We start from the raw sequence: 27,374 nt of genomic DNA on the forward strand, positions 1-27,374 counted from the left end.
TGGAGATACAGCACTTCAACAGGCCCTTCGGCCCACCGAGTCTGTGCCGACCATCAACAACCCATTTATACTAATCCTACACTAATCCCGTATTCCTATCACATCCCCACCGGTCCCTATATATTTCGCTACCACCTACCTGTACGAGGGGCAATATATAATGGTCAATTAACCTATCAACCTGCAAGTCTTTGGCATGCGATAGGAAACCGGAGCACCCGGAGGAAACCCACGCAGACACAGGGAGAACTTGCAAACTCCGCACAGGCAGTACCCAGAATCGAACCCGGGTCCCTGGAGCTGAGAGGCTGCGGTGCTAACCACTGCGCCAATGTGCCCCCGCCACCCCAGTGTGTGCCTGTGTTACTGGGTATTAGTGCATGTCTTTGTTACTTGGTGTCAGTGTATGTCAAAATACTTGCTGTAAGTGTATGTCTTTGTTACTTGGTGTAATTGTCTGTCTATGTTACTTGGAGTCAGTGTATGTCTGTGTTACCTGGTGTAAGTGTGTGTCTTTGTTACTTGGTATAATTGTCTGTCTTTGTTACTTGATGTCAGTGTATGTCTGTGTTACTTGGTGTAAGTGTGTGTCTTTGTTACTGGGCATCAGTGTATGTATTTGTGACTTGGCATCAGTGTATGTCTTTGTGACTTGGTGTCAGTGTATGTCTTTTTTACTGGGTATCAGTGTATGTCTTTGTTACTTGCTGTCAGTGTATGTCTGTGTTACTTGGTGTAAGTGTGTGTCTTTGTTACTTGATGTCAGTGCATGTCTGTGTTACTGGGTGTCAGAGTATGTCTGTGTTACTTGGTGTAAGTGTGTGAATGTGTTACTGGATATCAGTGTATGTCTTTGTTACTTGGTGTCAGTGGATGTCAAAATACTTGGTGTAAGTGTATGTCTTTGTTACTTGGTGTCAGTGTATGTCTGTGTTACATGGTGTAAGTGTGTGTCTGTGTTACTGGGTATCAGTGTATGTCTTTGTTACTTGGTATCAGTGTATGTCTTTGTGACTGGGTGTCAGTGTATGTCTGCGTTACTGGGTATCAGTGCATGTCTTTGTTACTTGGTGTCATTGTATGTCTGTGTTACTTGGTGTAAGTGTGTGCCTGTGTTACTTGGTATCAGTGTATGTCTTTGTTACTTGGTGTCAGTGGATGTCAAAATACTTGGTGTAAGTGTATGTCTTTTTTACTTGGTGTCAGTGCATGTCTGTGTTACTTGATGTAAATGTGTGACTGTGTTAATGGGTATCAGTATGTGTTTGTTACTTGGTGTCAGTGTATGTCTTTTTTACTGGGTGTCAGTGTGTGTCTGTGTTACTTGGTGTCAGTGTATGTCTTTTTTACTGTGTATCAGTGTTTCTCTGTGTTACTGGGTGTCAGTGTGTGTTTGTTTGTGTTACTGGGTGTCAGTGTGTGTCTGAGACACCAGGTGTCAGTATTTAGTTTAGTTCAGAGATACTGCACTTAAACAGGCCCTTCGGCCCACCGAGTCTGTGCCGACCATCAACAACCCATTTATACTAATCCTACACTAATCCCGTATTCCTATCACATCCCCACCGGTCCCTATACATTTCGCTACCACCTACCTGTACGAGGAGAAATATATAACGGTCAACTAACCTATCAATCTGCAAGTCTTTGGCATGTGGGAGGAAACCGGAGCACCGGGAGGAAACCCACGCAGACAGAGGGAGAACTTGCAAACTCCACACAGGCTGTACCCTGAAACGAACCCGGGTCCCTGAATCTGTGAGGCTGCGGTGCTAACCACTGCGCCAATGTGCCCCCCCCCTCTCCGTGTGTGCCTGTGTTACTGGGTGTCAGTGTATGTCTTTGTTACTTGGAGTCAGTGTATGTCTGTGTTACTTGGTGTCAGTGTATGTGTTTGTGTTACTGGGTGTCAGTGTGTGTCTTTGTTACTTGGTGTAAGTGTGTGTCTTTGTTACTTGGTGTCCGTGTGTGTCTGTGTTACTGGGTGTCAGTGTATGTCTTTGTTACTGGGTGTCAGTGTATGTCATTGTTACTTGGTGCAAGTGTGTGTCTGTGTTACTGGGTATCAGTGTCTGTCTTTGTTACTTGGTGTAAGTGTGTGTCTGTGTTACTGGGTATCAGTGCATGTCTTTGTTACTTGGTGTCATTGTATGTCTGTGTTACTTGGTGAAAGTGTGTGTCTGTGTTACTTGGTATCAGTGTATGTCTTTGTTACTTGGTGTCAGTGTATGTCAAAATACTTGGTGTAATTGTATGTCTTTGTTACTTGGTGTAATTGTCTGTCTTTGTTACTTGGTGTCAATGTATGTCTGTGTTACTTGGTGTAAGTATGTGTCTTTGTTACTTGGTGTAAGTGCATGCCTTTGTTACTTGGTGTCAGTGTATGTCTTTGTTACTTGGTGTCAATGTGTGTCTGTGTTACTGGGCATCAGTGTATGTCTTTGTGACTTGGTATCAGAGTATGCCTTTGTTACTTGGTGTCAGTTTATGTCTTTTTTGTTGGGTGTCAGTGTGTGTCTGTGCTACTTGGTGTCAGTGTATGTCTTTGTTACTTGGAGTCAGTGTATGTCTGTGTTACTTGTTGTCAGTGTATGTGTTTGTGTTACTGGGTGTCAGTGTGTGTCTTTGTTACTTGGTGTAAGTGTGTGTCTTTGTTACTTGGTGTCCGTGTGTGTCTGTGTTACTGGGTGTCAGTGTATGTCTTTGTTACTGGGTGTCAGTGTATGTCTATGTTACTTGGTGCAAGTGTGTGTCTGTGTTACTGGGTATCAGTGTCTGTCTTTGTTACTTGGTGTAAGTGTGTGTCTGTGTTACTGGGTATCAGTGCATGTCTTTGTTACTTGGTGTCATTGTATGTCTGTGTTACTTGGTGAAGGTGTGTGTCTGTGTTACTTGGTATCAGTGTATGTCTTTGTTACTTGGTGTCAGTGTATGTCAAAATACTTGGTGTAATTGTATGTCTTTGTTACTTGGTGTAATTGTCTGTCTTTGTTACTTGGTGTCAATGTATGTCTGTGTTACTTGGTGTAAGTATGTGTCTTTGTTACTTGGTGTAAGTGCATGTCTTTGTTACTTGGTGTCAGTGTATGTCTTTGTTACTTGGTGTCAATGTGTGTCTGTGTTACTGGGCATCAGTGTATGTCTTTGTGACTTGGTATCAGAGTATGTCTTTGTGACTTGGTGTCAGTGTATGTCTTTTTTGTTGGGTGTCAGTGTGTGTCTGTGTTACTTGGTGTCAGTGTATGTCTTTGTTACTTGGTGTCAGTGTATTTCTTTGTTTCTTGGTGTCAGTGTGTGTCTGTGTTACTGGGTGTAAGTGTGTGTCTGCGTTACTGGGTATCAGTGTATGTCTTTGTTACTTGGTGTCAGTGTATGTCAAAATACCTGGTGTACGTGTATGTCTTTGTTACTTGGTGTAATTGTCTGTCTTTGTTACTTGATGTCAGTGTACGTCTGTGTTACTTGGTGTAAGTGTGTGTCTTTGTTACTGGGCATCAGTGTATGTCTTTGTGACTTGGTATCAGTGTATGTCTTTGTGACCTGGTGTCAGTGTTTGTCTTTTTTACTGGGTGTCAGTGTATGTCTGCGTTACTTGGTATCAGTGTCTGTCTTTGTTACTGTGTATCAGTGTTTCTCTGTGTTACTGGGTGTCAGTGTATGTCTGTGTTACTGGGTATCTGTGCATGTCTTTGTTACTTGGTGTCATTGTATGTCTGTGTTATTTCGTGTAAGTGTGTGCCTGTGTTACTGGGTATCAGTGTATGTCTTTGTTACTTCGTGTCAGTGGATGTCAAAATACTTGGTGTAAGTGTATGTCTTTGTTACTTGGTGTCAGTGTATGTCTGTGTTACTTGGTGTAAGTGTGCGTCTGTGTTACTGCGTATCAGTGTATGCCTTTGTTACTTGGTATCAGTGTATGTCTTTGTGACTGGGTGTCAGTTTATGTCTGTGATACTGGGTATCTGTGCATGTCTTTGTTACTTGGTGTCATTGTATGTCTGTGTTACTTGGTGTAAGTGTGTGCCTGTGTTACTGGATATCAGTGTATGTCTTTGTTACTTGGTGTCAGTGGATGTCAAAATACTTGGTGTAAGTGTATGTCTTTGTTACTTGGTGTCAGTGTATGTCTGTGTTACATGGTGTAAGTGTGTGTCTGTGTTACTGGGTATCAGTGTATGTCTTTGTTACTTGGTATCAGTGTATGTCTTTGTGACTGGTTGTCAGTGTATGTCTGCGTTACTGGGTATCAGTGCATGTCTTTGTTACTTGGTGTCATAGTATGTCTGTGTTACTTGGTGTAAGTGTGTGCCTGTGTTACTGGGTATCAGTGTATTTCTTTGTTACTTGGTGTCAGTGGATGTCAAAATACTTGGTGTAAGTGTATGTCTTTTTTACTTGGTGTCAGTGTATGTCTGTGTTACTTGGTGTAAATGTGTGACTGTGTTACTGGGTATCAGTGTATGTCTTTGTTACTTGGTATCAGTGTATGTCTGTGTTACTTGGTGTCAGTGTATGTGTTTGTGTTACTGGGTGTCAGTGTATGTCTTTGTTACTTGGTGTCAGTGCATGTCTTTTTTACTTGTTGTCAATGTGTGTCTGTGTTACTGGGCATCAGTGTATGTCTTTGTGACTTGGTATCAGTGTATGTCTTTGTGACTTGGTGTCAGTGTATGTCTTTGTGACTTGGTGTCAGTGTAGGTCTGCGTTACTGGGTATCAGTGCATGTCTTTGTTACTTGGTGTCATTGTATGTCTGTGTTACTTGGTGTAAGTGTGTGCCTGTGTTACTGGGTATCAGTGTATGTCTTTGTTACTTGGTGTCAGTGGATGTCAAAATACTTGGTGTAAGTGTATGTCTTTGTTACTTGGTGTAATTGTCTGTCTTTTTTACTTGGTGTCAGTGTATGTCTGTGTTACTTGGTGTAAGTGTGTGTTTGTGTTTCTGGGTATCAGTGTATGTCTTTGTTACTTGGTATCAGTGTATGTCTTGGTGACTTAGTGTCAGTGTATGTCTTTTTTACTGGGTGTCAGTGTGTGTCTGTGTTACTTGGTGTCAGTGTATTTCTTTGTTACTGTGTATCAGTGTTTCTCTGTGCTACTGGGTGTCAGTGTATGTTTGTTTGTGTGACTGGGTGTCAGTGTGTGTAAATGACACTAGGTGTCAGTATTTAATTTAGTTTGGAGATACAGCACTTCAACAGGCCCTTCGGCCCACCGAGTCTTTGCCGACCATCAACAACCCATTTATACTAATCCTACACTAATCCCGTATTCCTATCACATCCCCACCGGTCCCTATATATTGCGCTACCACCTACCTGTACGAGGGGCAATATATAATGGTCAATTAACCTATCAACCTGCAAGTCTTTGGCATGTGATAGGAGACCGGAGCACCCGGAGGAAACCCACGCAGACACAGGGAGAACTTGCAAACTCCGCACAGGCAGTACCCAGAATCGAACCCGGGTCCCTGGAGCTGAGAGGCTGCGGTGCTAACCACTGCGCCAATGTGCCCCCCCCCCCCCCCCCCACCCCACCCCACCCCAGTGTGTGCCTGTGTTACTGGGTATTAGTGCATGTCTTTGTTATTTGGTGTCAGTGTATGTCAAAATACTTGGTGTAAGTGTATGTCTTTGTTACTTGGTGTAATTGTCTGTCTATGTTACTTGGAGTCAGTGTATGTCTGTGTTACCTGGTGTAAGTGTGTGTCTTTGTTACTTGGTGTAATTGTCTGTCTTTGTTACTTGACGTCAGTGTATGTCTGTGTTACTTGGTGTAAGTGTGTGTCTTTGTTACTGGGCATCAGTGTATGTCTTTGTGACTTGGCATCAGTGTATGTCTTTGTGATTTGGTGTCAGTGTATGTCTTTTTTACTGGGTATCAGTGTATGTCTTTGTTACTTGCTGTCAGTGTATGTCTGTGTTACTTGGTGTAAGTGTGTGTCTTTGTTACTTGATGTCAGTGCATGTCTGTGTTACTGGGTGTCAGAGTATGTCTTTGTTACTGGGTGTCAGTGTATGTCTGCGTTACTGGGTATCAGTGCATGTCTTTGTTACTTGGTGTCATTGTATGTCTGTGTTACTTGGTGTAAGTGTGTGCCTGTGTTACTGGGTATCAGTGTATGTCTTTGTTACTTGGTGTCAGTGGATGTCAAAATACTTGGTGTAAGTGTATGTCTTTGTTACTTGGTGTAATTGTCTGTCTTTGTTACTTGATGTCAGTGTATGTCTGTGTTACTTGGTGGAAGTGTGTGTCTTTGTTACTGGGTATCAGTGTATGTCTTTGTGACTTGGTATCAGTGTATGTCTTTGTGACTTTGTGTCAGTGCATGTCTTTTTTACTGGGTGTCAGTGAGTGTCTGTGTTACTTGGTGTCAGTGTATGTCTTTGTTACTGTGTATCAGTGTTTCTCTGTGTTACTGGGTGTCAGTGTGTGTCTGTGACACTAGGTGTCAGTATTTAGTTTAGTTTAGAGATACAGCACTTAAACAGGCCCTTCGGCCCACCGGGTCTGTGTCGACCATCAACAACCCATTTATACAAATCCTACACTAATCCCGTATTCCTATCACATCCCCACCTATCCCTATATATTTCCCTACCATCTACCTATAGTAGGGGCAATTTATAATGGCCAATTAACCTATCAACCTGCAAGTCTTTGGCATGTGGGAGGAAACCGGAGCACCCGGAGGAAACCCACGCAGACACAGGGAGAACTTGCAAACTCCGCACAGGCAGTACCCAGAATCGAACCCGGGTCCCTGGAGCTGTGAGGCCGCGGTGCCAACCACTGCGCCAATGTGCCCCACACCCCCCCACCCCCACCCCAGTGTGTGCCTGTGTTACTGGGTATCAGTGTATGTCTTTGTTACTTGGTGTCAGAGAATGTCAAAATACTTGGTGTCAGTGTGTGTCTTTGTTATTTGGTGTAATTGTCTGTCTTTGTTACTTGGTGTCAGTGTATGTCTGTGTCACTTGGTGTCAGTGTGTGTCTTTGTTACTTGGTGTCCGTGTGTGTCTGTGTTACTGGGTGTCAGAGTATGTCTTTGTTACTGGGTGTCAGTGTATGTCTTTGTTACTTGGTGTAAGTGTGTGTCTTTGTTACTTGGTGTCAATGTGTGTATGTGTTACTGGGCATCAGTGTATGTCTTTGTGACTTGGTATCAGAGTATGTCTTTGTGACTTGGTGTCAGTGTATGTCTTTTTTACTGGGTGGCAGTGTGTGTCTGTGTTACTTGGTGTCAGTGTATGTCTTTGTTACTTGGTGTCAGTGTATGTCTTTGTTACTTGGTGTCAGTGTGTGTCTGTGTTACTGGGTATAAGTGTGTGTCTGCGTTACTGGGTATCATTGTATGTCTTTGTACTTGGTGTCAGTTTATGTCAAAATACTTGGTGTCAGTGTATGTCTCTGTTACTTGGTCTAATTGTCTGTCTTTTTTACTTGGTGTCAGTGTATGTCTGTGTTACTTGGTGTAAGTGGGTGTCTTTGTTCCTGGGCATCAGTGTATGTCTTTGTGACTTGGAATCAGTGTATGCCTTTGTGACTTGGTGTCAGTGTATGTCTTCTTTACTGGGTGTCAGTGTGTGTCTGTCTTACTCGGTTTCAGTGTATGTCTTTGTTACTGTGTATCAGTGTTTTCTGTGTTACTGGGTGTCAGTGTGTGTTTGTTTGTGTTACTGGGTGTCAGTGTGTGTCTGTGACACTCGGTGTCAGTATTTAGTTTAGTTTAGAGATACAGCACTTAAACAGGCCCTTCGGCCCACCGGGTCTGTGTCGACCATCAACAACCCATTTATACAAATCCTACACGAATCCCGTATTCCGATCACATCCCCACCTATCCCTATATATTTCCCTACCAACTACCTATAGTAGGGGCAATTTATAATGGCCAATTAACCTATCAACCTGCAAGTCTTTGGCATGTGGGAGGAAACCGGAGCACCCGGAGGAAACCCACGCAGACACAGGGAGAACTTGCAAACTCCGCACAGGCAGTACCCAGAATCGAACCCGGGTCCCTGGAGCTGTGAGGCCGCGGTGCCAACCACTGCGCCAATGTGCCCCCCCCCCCCAACCCAACCCCAGTGTGTGCCTGTGTTACTGGGTATCAGTGTATGTCTTTGTTACTTGGTGTCAGAGAATGTCAAAATACTTGGTGTCAGTGTGTGTCTTTGTTATTTGGTGTAATTGTCTGTCTTTGTTACTTGGTGTCAGTGTATGTCTGTGTCACTTGGTGTCAGTGTGTGTCTTTGTTACTTGGTGTCCGTGTGTGTCTGTGTTACTGGGTGTCAGAGTATGTCTTTGTTACTGGGTGTCAGTGTATGTCTTTGTTACTTGGTGTAAGTGTGTGTCTTTGTTACTTGGTGTCAATGTTTGTCTGTGTTACTGGGCATCAGTGTATGTCTTTGTGACTTGGTATCAGAGTATGTCTTTGTGACTTGGTGTCAGTGTATGTCTTTTTTACTGGGTGGCAGTGTGTGTCTGTGTTACTTGGTGTCAGTGTATGTCTTTGTTACTTGGTGTCAGTGTATGTCTTTGTTACTTGGTGTCAGTGTGTGTCTGTGTTACTGGGTGTAAGTGTGTGTCTGCGTGACTGGGTATCATTGTATGTCTTTGTTACTTGGTGTCAGTTTATGTCAAAATACTTGGTGTAAGTGTATGTCTTTGTTACTTGGTCTAATTGTCTGTCTTTGTTACTTGGTGTCAGTGTATGTCTGTGTTACTTGCTGTAACTGGGTGTCTTTGTACCTGGGCATCAGTGTATGTCTTTGTGACCTGGTATCAGTGTATGCCTTTGTGACTTGGTGTCAGTTTATGTCTTTTTTACTGGGTGTAAGTGTATGTCTGCGTTACTGTGTATCAGTGTATGTCTTTGTTACTGGGTGTCAGTGTATGTCTTTGTTACTGGGTGTCAGTGTGAGTCTGTGTTACTTGGTGTCAGTGTATGTCTGTGTTACTTGGTGTAAGTGTGTGTCTGTGATACTGTGTGTCAGTGTATGTCTTTGTTACTGGGTGTCAGTGTATGTCTTTGTTACTGGGTGTAAGTGTGTGTCTGTGTTACTGGGTATCAATGCCTTTCTTTTTTACTTGGTGTCAGAGTGTGTCTGTGCTACTGGGTATCAGTGCATGTCTTTGATACTTGGTGTCATTGTATGTCTGTGTTACTTGGTGTAAGTGTGTGTCTGTGTTACTGTGTATCATTGTATGTCTTTGTTACTTGGTGTCAGTGTATGTCAAAATATTTGGTGTAAGTGTATGTCTTTGTTACTTGATGTAACTGTCTGTCTTTGGTACTTGGCGTCAGTGTATGTCTTTGTGACTTGGTGTCAGTGTATGTCTTTTTTCCTGGGTGTCAGTGTGTGTCTGTGTTACTTCGTGTCAGTGTATGTCTTTGTTACAGTGCATCAGTGTTTCTCTGTGTTACTGGGTTTCAGTGTGTGTTTGCTTGTGGTATTGGGTGTCTGTGTCTGTCTGTGACACAAGCTGTCAGTATTTAGTTTAGTTTGGAGATGCAGCACTTCAACAGGCCCTTCGGCCCACCGTGTCTGTGCCGACCATCAAACACCCATTTATACTAATCCTACACTAATCCCGTATTCCTATCACATCCCCACCTATCCCTATATATTTCCCTACCACCTACCTGTACTAGGGGCAATTTATGACGGCCAATTAACCTATCAACCTGCAAGTCTTTGGCATGTGGGAGGAAACCGGAGCACCGGTAGGCAACCCACGCAGACACAGGGAGAACTTGCAAACTCCGCACAGGCAGTACCCAGAATCGAACCCGAGTCCCTGGAGCTGTGAGGCTGCGGTGCTAACCACTGCGCCAATGTGCACCCCACCCCCAGTGTCTGCCTGTGTTACTGGGTTTCTGTGTATGTCTTTGTTACTTGGTGTCAGTGTATGTCTGTGTTACTTGGTGTCAGTGTGTTTGTCTGTGTTCCTGGGTGTCAGTGCGTTTGTCTGTGTTACTAGGTGTCAGTGTGTGAATGTGTTACTTGGTGTAAGTGAGTGTCTTTGTTACTTGGTGTCCTTGTGTGTCTGTGTTGCTGGGTGTAAGGGTGTGTCTGTGTTCCTGGGTGTCAGTTCGTGTGTCTGTGTTACTAGGTGTCAGTGTGTGAATGTGTTAATGGTGTAAGTGAGTGTCTTGATTACTTGGTGTCCTTGTGTGTCTTTGTTACTTGGTGTAAGTGTGTGTCTGTGTTACTGGGTATCAATGTCTGTCTTTTTTACTTGGTGTAAGTGTGTGTCTTTGTTACTGGGTATCAGTGCATGTCTTTGTTACTTGGTGTCGTTGTATGTCTGTGTTACTTGGTGTAAGTGTGTATCTGTGTTACTGGGTATCAGTGCATTTCTTTGTTACTTTGTGTCAGTGTATGTCAAAATACTTGGTGCAAATGTATGTCTTTGTTACATGGTGTAATTGTCTGTCTTTGTTACTTGGTGTAAGTGTGTGTCTTTGTTACTTGGTGTAAGTGCATGTCTTTGTTACTTGGTGTCAGTGTATGTCTTTGTTACTTGGTGTCAGTGTGTGTCTGTGTTACTGGGCATCAGTGTATGTCTGTGTTACTTGGTGTCAGTGCATGTCTTTGTTACTGTGTCTCATTGTTTCTCTGTGTCACTGGGTGTCAGTGTGTGTTTGTTTGTGTTACTGGGTGTCAGTGTGTGTCTGTGACACTAGGTGTCAGTATTTAGTTTAGTTTGGAGATACAGCACTGAAACAGGCACTTCGGCCCACCGAGTGTGTGCCGACCATCAACCACCCATTTATACTCATCCTACACTAATCCCGTATTCCTATCACATCCGCACCTATCCCTATATATTTCCCTTCCTCCTACCTATACTAGGGGCAATTTATGATGGCCAATTAACCTATCAACCTGCAAGTCTTTGGCATGTGGGAGGTAACCGGAGCACCGGGAGGAAACGCACGCAGACACAGGGAGAACTTGCAAACTCCGCACAGGCAGTACCCAGAATCGAACCCGGGTTCCTGGAGCTGTGAGGCTGCGGTGCGAACCACTGCGCCAATGTGCCGCCCACCCCCAGTGTGTGCCTGTGTTACTGGGTATCAGTGTATGTCTTTGTTACTTGGTGTCAGTGTATGTCTTTGTTACTTGGTGTAATTGTCTGTCTTTGTTACTTGGTGTCAGTGTATGTCTGTGTTACTTGGTGTAAGTGTGTGTCTTTGTTACTTGGTGTAAGTGTATGCCTTTGTTACTTGGTGTCAGTGTATGTCTTTGTTACTTGGTGTCACTGTGTGCCAGTGTTACTGGGCATCAGTGTATGTCTTTGTGATTTGGTATCAGTGTATGTCTATGTGACTTGGTAACAGTGTATGTTTTTTTTACTGGGTGTAAGCGTGTGTCTGCGTTACTGGCTATCAGTGTATGTCTTTGTTACTTGGTGTAAGTGTATGTCTTTGTTACTTGGTGAAATTGTCTGTCTTTGTTACTTGGTGTCCGTGGATGTCTGTGTTACTTGGTGTAAGTGGATGTCTTTTTTACTGGGTGTCAATGTGTGTCTGTGTTCCTGGGTGTCAGTGTGTGTTTGTTTGTGTTACTGGGTGTCAGTGTGTGTCTGTGACACTAGGTGTCAGTATTTAGTTTAGTTTAGAGATACAGCACTTAAACAGGCCCTTCGGCCCACAGAGTCTGTGCCGACCATCAACAACCCATTTATACTAATCCTACACTAATCCCGTATTCCTATCACATCCCCACCTATCGCTATATATTTCCCTACCACCTACCTGTACTAGGGGCAATTTATGACGGCCAATTAACCTATCAACCTGCAAGTCTTTGGCATGTGGGAGGAAACCGGAGCACCGGGAGGCAACCCACGCAGACACAGGGAGAACTTGCAAACTCCGCACAGGCAGTACCCAGAATCGAACCCGGGTCCCTGGAGCTGTGAGGCTGCGGTGCTAACCACTGCGCCAATGTGCCCCCCAACCCCAGTGTGTGCCTGTGTTACTGGGTTTCAGTGTATGTCTTTGTTACTTGGTGTCAGTGTATGTCTGTGTTACTTGGTGTCAGTGTGTTTGTCTGTGTTACTGGGTGTCATTGTGTTTGTCTGTGTTACTGGGTGTCAGTGTGTGTCTGTGTTTCTGGCTATCAGTGTATGTCTGTGTTACTTGGTGTAAGTGTGTATCTGTGTTACTGGGTATCAGTGCATGTCTTTGTTACTTTGTGTCAGTGTATGTCAAAATACTTGGTGCAAGTGTATGTCTTTGTTACATGGTGTAATTGTCTGTCTTTGTTACTTGGTGTAAGTGTGTGTCTTTGTTACTTGGTGTCAGTGTGTGTCTGTGTTACTGGGCATCAGTGTATGTCTGTGTTACTTGGTGTCAGTGCATGTCTTTGTTACTGTGTCTCATTGTTTCTCTGTGTCACTGGGTGTCAGTGTGTGTTTGTTTGTGTTACTGGGTGTCAGTGTGTGTCTGTGACACTAGGTGTCAGTATTTAGTTTAGTTTGGAGATACAGCACTGAAACAGGCACTTCGGCCCACCGAGTGTGTGCCGACCATCTACCACCCATTTATACTCATCCTACACTAATCCCGTATTCCTATCACATCTGCACCTATCCCTATATATTTCCCTACCTCCTACCTATACTCGGGGCAATTTATGATGGCCAATTAACCTATCAACCTGCAAGACTTTGGCATGTGGGAGGTAACCGGAGCACCGGGAGGAAACGCACGCAGACAAAGGGAGAACTTGCAAACTCCGCACAGGCAGTACCCAGAATCGAACCCGGGTTCCTGGAGCTGTGAGGCTGCGGTGCGAACCACTGCGCCAATGTGCCGCCCACCCCCAGTGTGTGCCTGTGTTACGGGGTATCAGTGTATGTCTTTGTTACTTGGTGTCAGTGTATGTCAAAATACTTGGTGTAAGTGTATGTCTTTGTTACTTGGTGTAATTGTCTGTCTTTGTTACTTGGTGTCAGTGTATGTCTGTGTTACTTGGTGTAAGTGTGTGTCTTTGTTACTTGGTGTAAGTGTATGTCTTTGTTACTTGGTGTCAGTGTATGTCTGTGTTACTTGCTGTCAGTGTGTGTCTGTGTTACTGGGCATCAGTGTATGTCTTTGTGACTTGGTATCAGTGTATGTCTTTGTGACTTGGTATAAGTGCATGTCTTTTTTACTGGGTGTAAGTGTGTGTCTGCGTTACTGGCTATCAGTGTATGTCTTTGTTACTTGGTGTCAGTGTATGTCAAAATACTTGGTGTAAGTGTATGTCTTTGTTACTTGGTGTAATTGTCTGCCTTTGTTACTTGGTGTCAGTGTATGTCTGTGTTACTTGGTGTAAGTGTGTGTCTTTGTTACTGGGCATCAGTGTATGTCTTTGTGACTTGGTATCAGTGTATGTCTTTGTGACTTGGTGTCAGTGTATGTCTTTTTTACTGGGTGTCAGTGTGTGTCTGTGTTACTGGGTGTCAGTGTGTGTTTGTTTGTGTTACTGGGTGTCAGTGTGTGTCTGTGACAATAGGTGTCAGTATTTAGTTTAGTTTAGAGATACAGCACTTAAACAGGCCCTTCGGCCCACAGAGTCTGTGCCGACCATCAACAACCCATTTATACTAATCCTACACGAATCCCGTATTCCTATCACATCCCCACCTATCCCTATATATTTCCCTACCACCTACCTGTACTAGGGGCAATTTATGACGGCCAATTAACCTATCAACCTGCAAGTCTTTGGCATGTGGGAGGAAACCGGAGCACCGGGAGGCAAACAACGCAGACACAGGGAGAACTTGCAAACTCCGCACAGGCAGTACCCAGAATCGAACCCGGGTTCCTGGAGCTGTGAGGCTGCGGTGCTAACCACTGCGCCAATGTGCCCCCCACTCCCAGTGTGTGCCTGTGTTACTGGGTTTCAATGTATGTCTTTGTTACTTGGTGTCAGTGTATGTCTGTGTTACTTGGTGTCAGTGTGTTTGCCTATGTTACTGGGTGTCAGTGTGTGTCTGTGTTACTTGGTGTAAGTGTGTGTCTTTGTTATTGGGTATCAGTGTCTGTCTTCTTTACTTGGTGTAAGTGTGTGTCTTTGTTACTGGGTATCAGTGCATGTCTTTGTTACTTGGTGTCATTGTCTGTCTGTGTTACTTGGTGTAAGTGTGTGTCTGTGTTACTGGGTATCAGTGTATGTCTTTGTTACTTTGTGTCAGTGTATGTCAAAATACTTGGTGCAAGTGTATGTCTTTGTTACTTGGTGTAATTGTCTGTCTTTGTTACTTGGTGTCAGTGTATGTCTGTGTTACTTAGTGTAAGTGTGTGTCTTTGTTACTTGGTGTAAGTGTATGTCTTTGTTACTTGGTGTCAGTGTGTGTCTGTGTTACTGGGCATCAGTGTATGTCTTTGTGACTTGGGATCAGTGTATGTCTTTGTGACTTGGTGTCAGTGTATGTCTTTTTTACTGGGTGTCAGTGTGTGTCTGTGTTACTTGGTGTCAGTGCATGACTTTGTTACTGTGTATCAGTGTTTCTCTACGTTACTGGGTGTCAGTGTCTGTTTGTGTTACTGGGTGTCAGTGTGTGTCTGTGACACTAGGTGTGAGTATTTAGTTTAGTTTAGAAATACAGCACTTAAACAGGCCCTTCGGCCCACCGAGTGTGTGCCGACCATCAACCACCCATTTATACTAATCCTTCACTAATCCCGTATTCCTATCACATCGCCACCTATCCCTATATATTTCCCTACCTCCTACCTATACTAGGGGCAATTTATGATGGCCAATTAACCTATCAACCTGCATGTCTTTGGCTTGTGGGAGGAAACAGGAGCACCGGGAGGAAACGCACGCAGACACAGGATGAACTTGCAAACTCCGCACAGGCAGTACCCAGAATCGAACCCGGGTTCCTGGAGCTGTGAGGCTGCGGTGCTAACCACTGCGCCAATGTGCACCCACCCGCTCCCCAGTGTGTGCCTGTGTTACTGGGTATCAGTGTATGTCTTTGTTACTTGGTGTCAGTGTATGTCAAAATACTTGGTGTAAGTGTATGTCTTTGTTACTTGGTGTAATTGTCTGTCTTTGTTACTTGGTGTCAGTGTATGTCTGTGTTACTTGGTGTAAGTGTGTGTCTTTGTTACTTGGTGTAAGTGTATGTCTTTGTTACTTGGTGTCAGTGTATGTCTTTGTTACTTGGTGTCAGTGTGTGTCTGTGTTACTGGGCATCAGTGTATGTCTTTGTGACTTGGTATCAGTGTATGTCTTTGTGATTTGGTGTCAGTGTATGTCTTTTTTACTGGGTGTAAGTGTGTGTCTGCGTTACTGGCTATCAGTGTATGTCTTTGTTACTTGGTGTCAGTGTATGTCAAAATAGTTGGTGTAAGTGTATGTCTTTGTTACTTGGTGTAATTGTCTGTCTGTGTGACTGGGTGTCAGTGTATGTCTTTGTTACTTGGTGTAAGTGTGTGTCTTTGTTACTGGGCATCAGTGTATGTCTTTGTGACTTGGTATCAGTGTATGTCTTTGTGACTTGGTGTCAGTGTATTTCTTTTTTACTGGGTGTCAGTGTGTCTCTGTGTTACTGGGTGTCAGTGTGTGTTTGTTTGTGTTACTGGGTGTCAGTGTGTGTCTGTGACACTAGGTGTCAGTAATTAGTTTTATTTAGAGATACAGCACTTAAACAGGCCCTTCGGCCCACAGAGTCTGTGCTGACCATCAACAACCCATTTATACTAATCCTACACTAATCCCGTATTCCGATCACATACCCACCTATCCCTATATATTTCCCTACCACCTACCTGTACTAGGGGCAATTTATGACGGCCAATTAACCTATCAACCTGCAAGTCTTTGGCATGTGGGAGGAAACCGGCGCACCCGGAAGAAACTCACGTAGTTAGAGAGACAACTTGCAAACTCCGCACAGGCAGTACCCGGCATCGAACCCGGGTCCCTGGAGCTGTGAGGCTGCGGTGCTCACCACTGCGCCAATCTGCACCCGCCGACCCCCGCCCCCAGTGTGTGCCTGCGTTACTGGATATCAGTGTATGTCTTTGTTACTTGGTGTCAGTGCATGTCTGTGTTACTTGGTGTAAGTGTGTGTCTGTGTTACTGGGTATCAGTGTATGTCTTTGTTACTTGGTGTTAGTGTGTGTCTGTGTTACTGGGTATCAGTGTATGTCTTTGTTACTTGGTGTCAGTGTATGTCTGTGTTATTTGGCGTAAGTGCATGTCTCTGTTACTTGGTGTAATTGTATCTCTTTGTTACTTGGTGCCAGTGTATGTCTGTGTTACTTGGTGTAAGTGTATGTCTTTGTTACTTGGTGTCAGTGTATGTCTTTGTTACTTGGAGTAATTGTGTGTCTGTGTTACTGGGTATCAGTGTCAGTCTTTGTTACTTTGTGTAAGCGTGTGTCTGTATTACTGGGTATCAGTGTATGTCTTTGTTACTTGGTGTCAGTGTATGTCTTTGTTACTGGGTGTCAGTTTATGACTTTGTGACTTGGTGTCAGTGTATGTCTTTGTTACTTGGTGTCAGTGTATGTCTCTGTTACTTGGTATAAGTGCGTGTCTTTGTTACTTGGTGTAAGTGTGTGTCAGTGTTACTGGGTATCAGTGTATGTCTTTGTTACTTGGTGTCAGTGTATGTCTTTGTTACTTGGTGTAAGTTTGTGTCTGTGTTACTGGGTATCAGTGTATGTCTTTGTTACTGGGTATCAGTGTATGTCTTTGTGACTTGTTGTCAGTGTATGTCTGTGCTACTTGGTGTAAGTGTGTGCCTGTGTTACTGCGTATCAGTGTATGTCTTTGTTACTTGGTGTCAGTGTATGTTTGTGTTACTTGGTGTAAGTGTGTGTCTGTGTTACTGGGTGTCAGTGTGTGTCTGTGTTACTTGGTGCAAGTGTGTGTCTTTGTTACTTGGTGTCCGTGTGCGTCTGTGTTACTAGTTGTCAGTGTATGTCTTTGTTACTGGGTGTCAGTGTATGTCTTTTTTACTGGGTGTCAGTGTATGTCTTTGTTACTTGGTGTAATTGTGTGTCTGTGTTACTGGGTATCAGTGTCTGTCTATGTTACTTTGTGTAAGCGTGTGTCTGTATTACTGGGTATCAGTGTATCTCTTTGTTACTTGGTGTCAGTGTATGTCTGTGTTACTTGCTGTAAGTGTATGTCTTTGTTACTTGGTGTCAGTCTATGTCTGTGTTACTTGGTATAGGTGTGTGTCTTTGTTACTTGGTGTCAGTGTATGTCAAAATACTTGGTGTAAGTGTATGTCTTTGTTACTTGGTGTAATTGTCTGTCTTTGTTACTTGGTTTCAGTGTATGTCTGGGTTACTTGGTGTAGGTGTGTGTCTTTGTTACTTGTTGTAAGTGTATGTCTTTGTTACTTGGTGTCAGTGTATGTCTTTGTTACTTGGTGTCAGTGTATGTCTGTGTTACTTGGTGTTAGTGTGTGCCTGTGTTACTGGGTATAAGTGTATGTCGTTGTTACTTGGTGTCAGTGTATGTCTGTGTTAATTGGTGTAAGTGTGTGTCTGTATTACTGGGTGTCAGTGTGTGTCTGTGTTACTTGGTGTAAGTGTGTGTCTTTGTTACTTGGTTTCCGTGTGTGACTGTGTTACTGGGTGTCAGTGTATGTCTTTGTTACTGGGTGTCAGTTTATGTCTTTGTTACTTGGTGTAAGTGTGTGTCTGTGTTACTGTGTATCAGTGTATGTCTTTGTGACTTGGTGTCAGTGTATGTCTTTGTTACTGGGTGTCAGTGTGTGTCTTTGTGACTTGGTGTCAGTGTCTGTCTTTGCTACTTGGTGTAAGTGTGTGTCTGTGTTGCTGGGGATCAGTGTATGTCTTTGTTACTTGATGTCAGTGAATGTCAAAATACTTGGTGTAAGTGTATGTCTTTGTTACTTGGTGTCAGTGTTTGTCTGTGTTACTTGGTGTAATTGTGTGTCTTTGTTACTTGGTTTAATGTATGCCTCTGTTACTTGGTTTCAGTGTATGTCTTTGTTACTTGGTGTCAGTGTGTGTCTGTGTTACTGGGTATCAGTGTCTGTCTTTGTGACTTGGTATCAGTGTATGTCTTTGTGACTTGTTGTCAGTGTATGTCTTTGTTACTGGGTGTCAGTGTGTGTCTGTGTTACATGGTGTCAGTGGATGTCTTTGTTCCTGTGTTTCAGTTGTTCTCTGTGTTACTGGGTGTCAGTGTGTGTTTGTTTGTGTTAGAATTAGAATTAGAATATTACAGCGCAGTACAGGCCCTTCGGCCCTCGATGTTGCGCCGATCATCTGACCTACTATTCCATTTACATCCATATGTCTATCCCCTTAAAGTTGGCGAGTCTACTACTGTTGCAGGCAGGGCGTTCCACGCCCCTACTACTCTCTGCGTAAAGAAACTACCTCCGACATCTGTCCTATATCTTTCACCCCTCAACTTAAAGCTATGTCCCCTCGTGTTTGCCATCCTCATCCGAGGAAAAAGACTCTCACTATCCTCCCTATCTAACCCTCTGATTATCTTGTATGTCTCTATTAAGTCACCTCTCCTCCTCCTTCTCTCTAACGAAAACAACCCCAAGTCCCTCAGCCTTTCCTCGTAAGACCTTCCTTCCATACCAGGCAACATCCTAGTAAATCTCCTCTGCACCCTTTCCAAAGCTTCGACATCCTTCCTATAATGCGGTGACCAGAACTGCACGCAATACTCCAGGTGCGGCCTCACCAGAGTTTTGTACAGCTGCATCATGACCCCTTGGCTCCGAAACTCGATCCCCCGACTAATAAAGGCTCACACACCATATGCCTTCTTAACAGCCCTATTAACCTGGGTAGCAACTTTCAGGGATTTATGTACATGGATACCAAGATCTCTCTGCTCATCTACACTACCAAGAATCTTCCCATTAGCCCAGTACTCTGCATTGCTGTTACTCCTTCCAAAGTGAATCACCTCACACTTCTCCGCATTAAACTCCATTTGCCATCTCTCAGCCCAGCTCTGCAGCCTATCTATGTCCCTCTGTACCCTACAACACCCTTCGACACTATCCACAACTCCACCGACCTTCGTGTCATCCGCAAATTTACTAACCCACCCTTCTACACCCTCATCCAGGTCGTTTATAAACATGACAAACAGCAGTGGCCCCAAAACAGAACCTTGCGGTACACCACTAGTAACTAAACTCCAGGATGAACATTTGCCATCAACCACCACCCTCTGTCTTCTTTCAGCTAGCCAATTTCTGATCCAAAGCTCTAAATCACCTTCAACCCCATACTTCCGTATTTTCTGCAATAGCCTACCGTGGGGAACCTTTTCAAGCGCCTTACTGAAATCCATATACACCACATCCACGGCTTTACCCCCATCCACCTGTTTGGTCACCTTCTCGAAAAACTCAATAAGGTTTGTGAGGCACGACCTACCTTTCACAAAACCGTGCTGACTATCGCAAATGAACTTATTCTTTTCAAGATGATTATAAATCCTGTCTCTTATAACCTTTTCCAACATTTTACCCACAACCGAAGTAAGGCTCACAGGTCTATAATTACCAGGACTGTCTCTACTCCCCTTCTTGAACAAGGGGACAACATTTGCTATCCTCCAGTCCTCCGGCACTACTCCTGTCGACAATGACGACTTAAAGATCAACAACAACGGCTCTGCAATCTCCTCCCTGGCTTCCCAGAGAATCCTAGGATAAATCCCATCTGGCCCAGGGGACTTATCTATTTTCACTCTTTCCAAAATTGCTAACACCTCCTACTTGTGAATCTCAATCCCATCTAGCCTAGTAGGCTGTATCTAAGTAATCTCCTCGGCAACAGTTTCTTTTTCTACTGTAAATACTGACGAAAAATATTCATTTAACGCTTCCCCTATCTCCTCTGATTCCGCACACAACTTCCCACTACTATCCTTGATTGGCCCTGTTCTAACTCTTACCATTCGTTTATTCCTGATATACCTATAGAAAGCCTTAGGGTTTTCTTTGATCCTATCCGCCAATGACTTCTCGTGTCCTCTCCTTGCTCTTCTTAGCCCTCCCTTTAGATCCTTCCTGGCTAGCTTGTAACTCTCAAGCGCCCTAACTGAGCCTTCACGTCTCATCCTAACATAAGCCGCCCTCTTCCTCTTGACAAGCGCTTCAACTTCTTGAGTAAACCACGGCTCCCTCGCTCGACAACTTGCTCCCTGCCTGACAGGTACATACTTATCAAGGACACGCATTAGCTGCTCCTTGAATAAGCTCCACATTTCGTTTGTGCCCATCCCCTGCAGTTTTCTTCCCCATCCTACACATCATAAATCTTGCCTAATCGCGTCATAATTTCCTTTCGCCCAGCTATAATTCTTGCCCTGCGGTATATACCTGTCCCTGCCCATCGCTAAGGTAAACCTAACCGAATTGTGATCACTATCGCCAAAGTGCTCACCTACATCTAAATCGAACACCTGGCCGGGTTCATTACCCAGTACCAAATCCAATGTGGCATCGCCCCTGGTTGGCCTGTCCACATACTGTGTCAGAAAACCCTCCTGCACACACTGGACAAAAACAGACCCATCTAAAGTACTCGAACTATAGTATTTCCAGTCAATATTTGGAAAGTTAAAGTCCCCCATAACCACTACCCTGTTACTCTCGCTCCTGTCGAGAATCATCTTCGCTATCCTTTCCTCTACATCTCTGGAACTATTCGGAGGTCTATAGAAAACTCCCAACAGGGTGACCTCTCCTCTCCTGTTTCTAACCTCGGCCCATACTACCTCAGTAGACGAGTCCTCAAACGTCCTTTCTGCCGCTGTAATACTTTCCTTGATTAACAATGCCACACCCCCCCCCCCCCCCCTCTTTTACCCTCTTCTCTGTTCTTTCTGAAACATCTAAATCCCGGAACCTGCAACATCTATTCCTGCCCCTGCTCTACCCATGTCTCTGAAATGGCCACAACATCAGGATCCCAGGTACCAACCCATGCTGCAAGCTCACCCACCTTATTCCGGATGCTCCTGGCGTTTAAGTAGACACACTTTAAACCAAGTTCTTGCTTGCCAGTGCTCTCTTGCGTCCATGTAACCTTATCCCCTACCTCCCTACTCTCAACAGCCTGTACACTGGAACTACAATTTAGGTTCCCATTCCCCTGCTGATTTAGTTTAAACCCCCCCGAAGAGCACTAACAAATCTCCCCCTCAGGATATTGGTACCCCTCTGGTTCAGGTGAAGACCATCCTGTTTGTAGAGGTCCCACCTACCCCAGAAAGAGCCCCAATTATCCAGGAAACCAAAACCCTCCCTCCAACACCATCCCTGCAGCCACGTGTTCAACTCCTCTCTCTCCCTATTCCTCTCTTCGCTAGCACGTGGCACAGGCAACAACCCAGAGATAACAACTCTGGTTGTTACTGGGTGTCAGTGTGTGTCTGTGACACTAGGTGTCAGTATTTAGTTTAGTTTCGAGATACAGCACTTAAACAGGCCCTTCGGCCCACCGAGACTGTGCGGACCATCAACCACCCATTTATGCTCATCCTACACTAATCCCGTATTCTTATCACATCCCCACCTGTCCCTATATATTTCCCTACCACCTACCTATACTAGGGGCAATTTATGATGGCCAATTAACCTATCAACCTGCAAGTCTTTGGCATGTGGGAGGAAACCGGAGCACCCGGAGGAAACTGACGCAGACACAGGGAGAACTTGCAAACTCCGCACAGGCAGTACCCAGAAACGAACCCGGGTCCCTGGAGCTGTGAGGCTCCGGTGCTAACCACTGCGCCAATGTGCCCCACGCCCCCCCCCCCCCCCTCCGCACAGTGTGTGCCTGTGTTACTGGGTATCAGTATATGTCTTTGTTACTTGGTGTCAGTGCATGTCTGTGTTACTTGGTTTAAGTGTGTGTCTGTGTTACTGGGTATCAGTGTATGTCTTTGTTACTTGGTGTAAGTGTGTGTCTGTGTTCCTGGGTATCAGTGTATGTCTTTGTTACTTGGTGTCAGTGTATGTCTTTGTTACTTGGTGTAATTGTATGTCTTTGTTACTTGGTGTCAGTTTCTGTCTTTGTTACTTGGTGTAAGTGTGTGTCTGTGTTAGTGGGTGTCAGTGTGTGTCTTTGTTACTTGGTGTAAGTGTGTGTCTGTGTTACTGGGTATCAGTGTATGTCTTTGTGACTTGGTATCAATGTATGTCTGTGTTACTTGGTGTAAGTTTGTGTTTGTGTTACAGGATATGAGTGTATGTCTTTGTTACTTGGTGTGAGTGTTTGTCTGTGTTACTGGGTATCAGTGTATGTCTTTGTTTCTTGGTGTAATTGTTTGTCTTTGTTACTTGGTGTCAGTGTATGTCTTTGTTACTTGGTGTAAGTGTACGCGTTTGTTACTTGGTGTCAGTGTATATCTTTGTAACTTGGTGTCATTGTGTGTCTGTGTTACTGGCTATCAGTGCATGTCTTTGTGACTTGGTGTCAGTGTATGTCTTTGTTTCTGGGTGTCAGTGTGTGTCTGTGTTACTTGGTGTCAGTGTATGTCTTTGTTACTGTGTATCAGTGGTTCTCTGTGTTACTGGTTGTCAGTGTGTGTTTGTTTGTCTTACTGGGTGTCAGTGTGTGTCTGTGACACTAGGTGTCAGTATTTAGTTTAGTTTAGAGATACAGCACTGAAACAGGCCATTCTGCCCACCAATTGTTTGCCGACCATCAACCACCCATTTACTTGCTGTAAGTGTGTGTCTGTGTTACTGGGTATCAGTGTCTGTCTTTGTTACTGGGTGTCAGTGTGTGCCTTTGTGACTTGGTGTAAGTGTGTGTCTGTGTTACTGGGAATCAGTGTCTGACTTTGTTACTTGGTGTAAGTGTGTGTCTGTGTTACTGGGTATCAGTGTATGTCTTTGTTACTTGGTGTCAGTGTATGTCTTTGTTACTTGTTGTAAGTGCATGTCTGTGTTACTTGGTGTAAGTGTATGTCTTAGTTACTTGGTGTCAGTGTATGTCTTTGTTACTTGGTGTAAGTGTATGTCTTTGTTACTTGGTGTCAGTGTATGTCTTTGTTACTTGGTGTAAGTTTATGTCTTGGTTACTTGGTGTCAGTGTATGTCTTTGATACTTGGTGTAAGTGTGTGTCTGTGTTACTGGGTATCAGTGTCTGTCTTTTTTACTTGGTGTAAGAGTGCGTCTGTGTTGCTGGGTATCAGTGTATGTCTTTGTTACTTGGTGTCAGTGTAGGTCTGTGTTACTTGGTGTAAGTGTGCGTCTTTCTTACTTGGTGTAAGTGCATGTCTTTGTTACTTGGTGTCAGTGTATGTCTGTGTTACTTGGTGTAAGTGTGTGTCTTTGTTAGTTGGTGTCAGTGTATGTCTTTGTTACTTGGTGTCAGTGTATGTCTGTGTTATTTGGTGTAAGTTTATGTCTTTGTTACTTGGTGTCAGTGTTGTCTTTGTTACTTGGTGTAAGTGTGTGTCTGTGTTACTGGGTATCAGTGTATGTCTTTGTTAGTTGGTGTCTGTGTATGTCTGTGATACTTGGTGTAAGTGTGTCTGTGTTACTGGGTATCAGTGTATGCCTTTGTTACTTGGTGTAAGTGTGTGTCTGTGTTACTGGGTATCAGTGTATGTCTTTGTTACTTGGTGTCAGTGTATGTCTTTGTTACTAGGTGTAAGTGTATGTCTTTGTTACTTCGTGTAAGTGTGTGTCTGTTTTACTGGGTATCAGTGTATGTCTTTGTTACTTGGTGTCAGTGTATGTCTTTGTTACTTGGTGTAAGTTTATGTCTTGGTTACTTGGTGTCAGTGTATGTCTTTGATACTTGGTGTAAGTGTGTGTCTGTGTTACTGGGTATCAGTGTCTGTCTTTTTTACTTGGTGTAAGAGTGCGTCTGTGTTGCTGGGTATCAGTGTATGTCTTTGTTACTTGGTGTCAGTGTAGGTCTGTGTTACTTGGTGTAAGTGTGCGTCTTTCTTACTTGGTGTAAGTGCATGTCTTTGTTACTTGGTGTCAGTGTATGTCTGTGTTACTTGGTGTAAGTGTGTGTCTTTGTTAGTTGGTGTCAGTGTATGTCTTTGTTACTTGGTGTCAGTGTATGTCTGTGTTATTTGGTGTAAGTTTATGTCTTTGTTACTTGGTGTCAGTGTTGTCTTTGTTACTTGGTGTAAGTGTGTGTCTGTGTTACTGGGTATCAGTGTATGTCTTTGTTAGTTGGTGTCTGTGTATGTCTGTGATACTTGGTGTAAGTGTGTCTGTGTTACTGGGTATCAGTGTATGCATTTGTTACTTGGTGTAAGTGTGTGTCTGTGTTACTGGGTATCAGTGTATGTCTTTGTTACTTGGTGTCAGTGTATGTCTTTGTTACTAGGTGTAAGTGTATGTCTTTGTTACTTGGTGTAAGTGTGTGTCTGTTTTACTGGGTATCAGTGTATGTCTTTGTTACTTGGTGTCAGTGTGTGTCTTTGATGCTTGGTGTCAGTGCGTGTCTTTGTTACTGGGTGTCAGTGTATGTCTTTGTTACTGGGTGTCACTGTATCTCTTTGTTACTTTGTGTCAGTGTATGTCTGTGTTAGTTGGTGTAAGTGTCTGTCTGTGTTATTGGGTATCAGTGTATGTCTTTGTTACTTGGTGTAAGTGTGTGTCTGTGTTACTATGTATCAGTGTATGTCCTTGTTACTTGGCGTAAGTGCATGTCTTTGTTCCTTGTTGTAAGTGTTTATCTTTGTTACTTTGTGTCAGTGTATGTCTTTGTTACTTGGTGTAAGTGTGTGTCTTGTTACTGGGTATCAGTGTATGTCTTTGTTAATTGGTGCAAGTGTGAGTCTGTGTTACTGGGTGTCATTGCGTGTCTGTGTTACTGGGTATCATTGTATGTCTTTGTTACTTGGTGTCAGTGTCTGTCTTTTTTACTTGGTGTCAGTGTTTCTCTGTGTTACTGGGTGTCAGTGTGTATCTGTGTTCCTGGGTGTCACTGTATGTCTGTGTTACTTGGTGCAAGTGTGTGTCTGTGTTACTGGTTATCAGTGTCTGTCTTTGTTACTGGGTGTCTGTGTATGTCTGTGTTACTTGGTGTAAGTGTGTGTCAGTGTAACTTGGTATCAGTGTATGTCTTTGTTACTTGGTGTCAGTGTGTGTCTTTGTTACTGGGTGTCAGTGTATTCTTTGTTACTTGGTGTCAGTGTGTGTTTGTGTTACTGAGTATCTGTGTCTGTCTTTGTTACTTGGTATAAGTGTGTCTCTGTGTTCTTGGGTATCAGTGTATATCTTTGTTGCTTGGTGTCAGTGTATGTCTGTCTTACTTGATGTAAGTGTGTGTCTTTGTTACTGGGTATAAGTGTATGTCTTTGTGACTTGGTGTCAGTGTATGTCTTTGTTTCTGGGTGTCAGTGTGTGTCTTTGTGACTTGGTGTCAGTGTATGTCTTTGTGACTTGGTGTAAGTGTGTGTCTGTGTTGTTGGGTATCAGTGTATGTCTTTGTTACCTGGTGTCAGTGTATGCCTGTGTTACTTGGTGTAAGTGCGTGTCTTTGTTACTTGGTGTTAGTGTATGTCTTTGTTACTTGGTGTCAGTGTATGTCTTTGTTACTTGGTGTCAGTGTATGTCTGTGTTACTTGGTGTAAGTGTGTGCCTGTGTTACTGGGTATCAGTGTATGTCTATGTTACTTGGTGTAAGTGTGTGTCTGTGTTACTGGGTGTCAGTGTGTATCTGTGCTACTTGGTGCAAGTGTGTGTCTTTGTTACTTGGTGTCCGTATGTGTCTGTGTTACTGGGTGTCAGTGTATGTCTTTGATACTGGGTGTCAGTGTATGTCTTTGTTAATTGGTGTAAGTGTGTGACTGTGTTACTGGGTATAATGGTCTGTCTTTGTTACTTGGTGTCAGTGTATGTCTGCGTTACTTGGTTTAAGTGTGTGTCTGTGTTACTGGGTATCAGTGTATGTCTTTGTTACTTGGTGTAAGTGTGTGTCTGTGTTCCTGGGTATCAGTGTATGTCTTTGTTACTTGGTGTCAGTGTATGTCTTTGTTACTTGGTGTAATTGTATGTCTTTGTTACTTGGTGTCAGTTTATGTCTTTGTTACTTGGTGTAAGTGTGTGTCTGTGTTACTGGGTGTCAGTGTGTGTCTGTGTTACTTGGTGTAAGTGTGTGTCTTTGTAACTTGGTGTCCGTGTGTCTGTGTTACTGGGTGTCAGTTTATGTCTTTGTTACTTGGTGTCAGTGTATGTCTTTGTTACTTGGTGTAAGTGTATGTCTGTGTTACTGGGTATCAGTGTATGTCTTTGTTACTTGGTGTCAGTGCATGTCAAAATACTTGGTGTCACTGTATGTCTTTGTTACTTGGTGTAAGTGTGTGTCTGTGTTACTGGGTATCAGTGTATGTCTTTGTGACTTGGTATCAATGTATGTCTGTGTTACTTGGTGTAAGTTTGTGTCTGTGTTACAGGATATGAGTGTATGTCTTTGTTACTTGGTGTGAGTGTTTGTCTGTGTTACTGGGTATCAGTGTATGTCTTTGTTACTTGGTGTAATTGTCTGTCTTTGTTACTTGGTGTCAGTGTATGGCTTTGTTACTTGGTGTAAGTGTACGCGTTTGTTACTTGGTGTCAGTGTATATCTTTGTAACTTGGTGTCATTGTGCGTCTGTGTTACTGGCTATCAGTGCTTGTCTTTGTGACTTGGTGTCAGTGTATGTCTTTGTTTCTGGGTGTCAGTGTGTGTCTGTGTTACTTGGTGTCAGTGTATGTCTTTGTTACTGTGTATCAGTGGTTCTCTGTGTTACTGGTTGTCAGTGTGTGTTTGTTTGTGTTACTGGGTGTCAGTGTGTGTCTGTGACACTAGGTGTCAGTATTTAGTTTAGTTTAGAGATACAGCACTGAAACAGGCCCTTCTGCCCACCAATTGTTTGCCGACCATCAACCACCCATTTACTTGCTGTAAGTGTGTGTCTGTGTTACTGGGTATCAGTGTCTGTCTTTGTTACTGGGTGTCAGTGTGTGCCTTTGTGACTTGGTGTAAGTGTGTGTCTGTGTTACTGGGAATCAGTGTCTGACTTTGTTACTTGGTGTAAGTGTGTGTCTGTGTTACTGGGTATCAGTGTATGTCTTTGTTACTTGGTGTCAGTGTATGTCTTTGTTACTTGTTGTAAGTGCATGTCTGTGTTACTTGGTGTCAGTGTATGTCTTAGTTACTTGGTGTCAGTGTATGTCTTTGTTACTTGTTGTAAGTGTATGTCTTTGTTACTTGGTGTCAGTGTATGTCTTTGTTACTTGGTGTAAGTGTATGTCTTGGTTACTTGGTGTCAGTGTATGTCTTTGATACTTGGTGTAAGTGTGTGTCTGTGTTACTGGGTATCAGTGTATGTCTTTTTTACTTGGTGTAAGAGTGCGTCTGTGTT

The sequence above is a fragment of the Heterodontus francisci genome, unplaced genomic scaffold (assembly GCF_036365525.1).
Source record: "Heterodontus francisci isolate sHetFra1 unplaced genomic scaffold, sHetFra1.hap1 HAP1_SCAFFOLD_54, whole genome shotgun sequence".
Taxonomy (NCBI): domain Eukaryota; kingdom Metazoa; phylum Chordata; class Chondrichthyes; order Heterodontiformes; family Heterodontidae; genus Heterodontus; species Heterodontus francisci.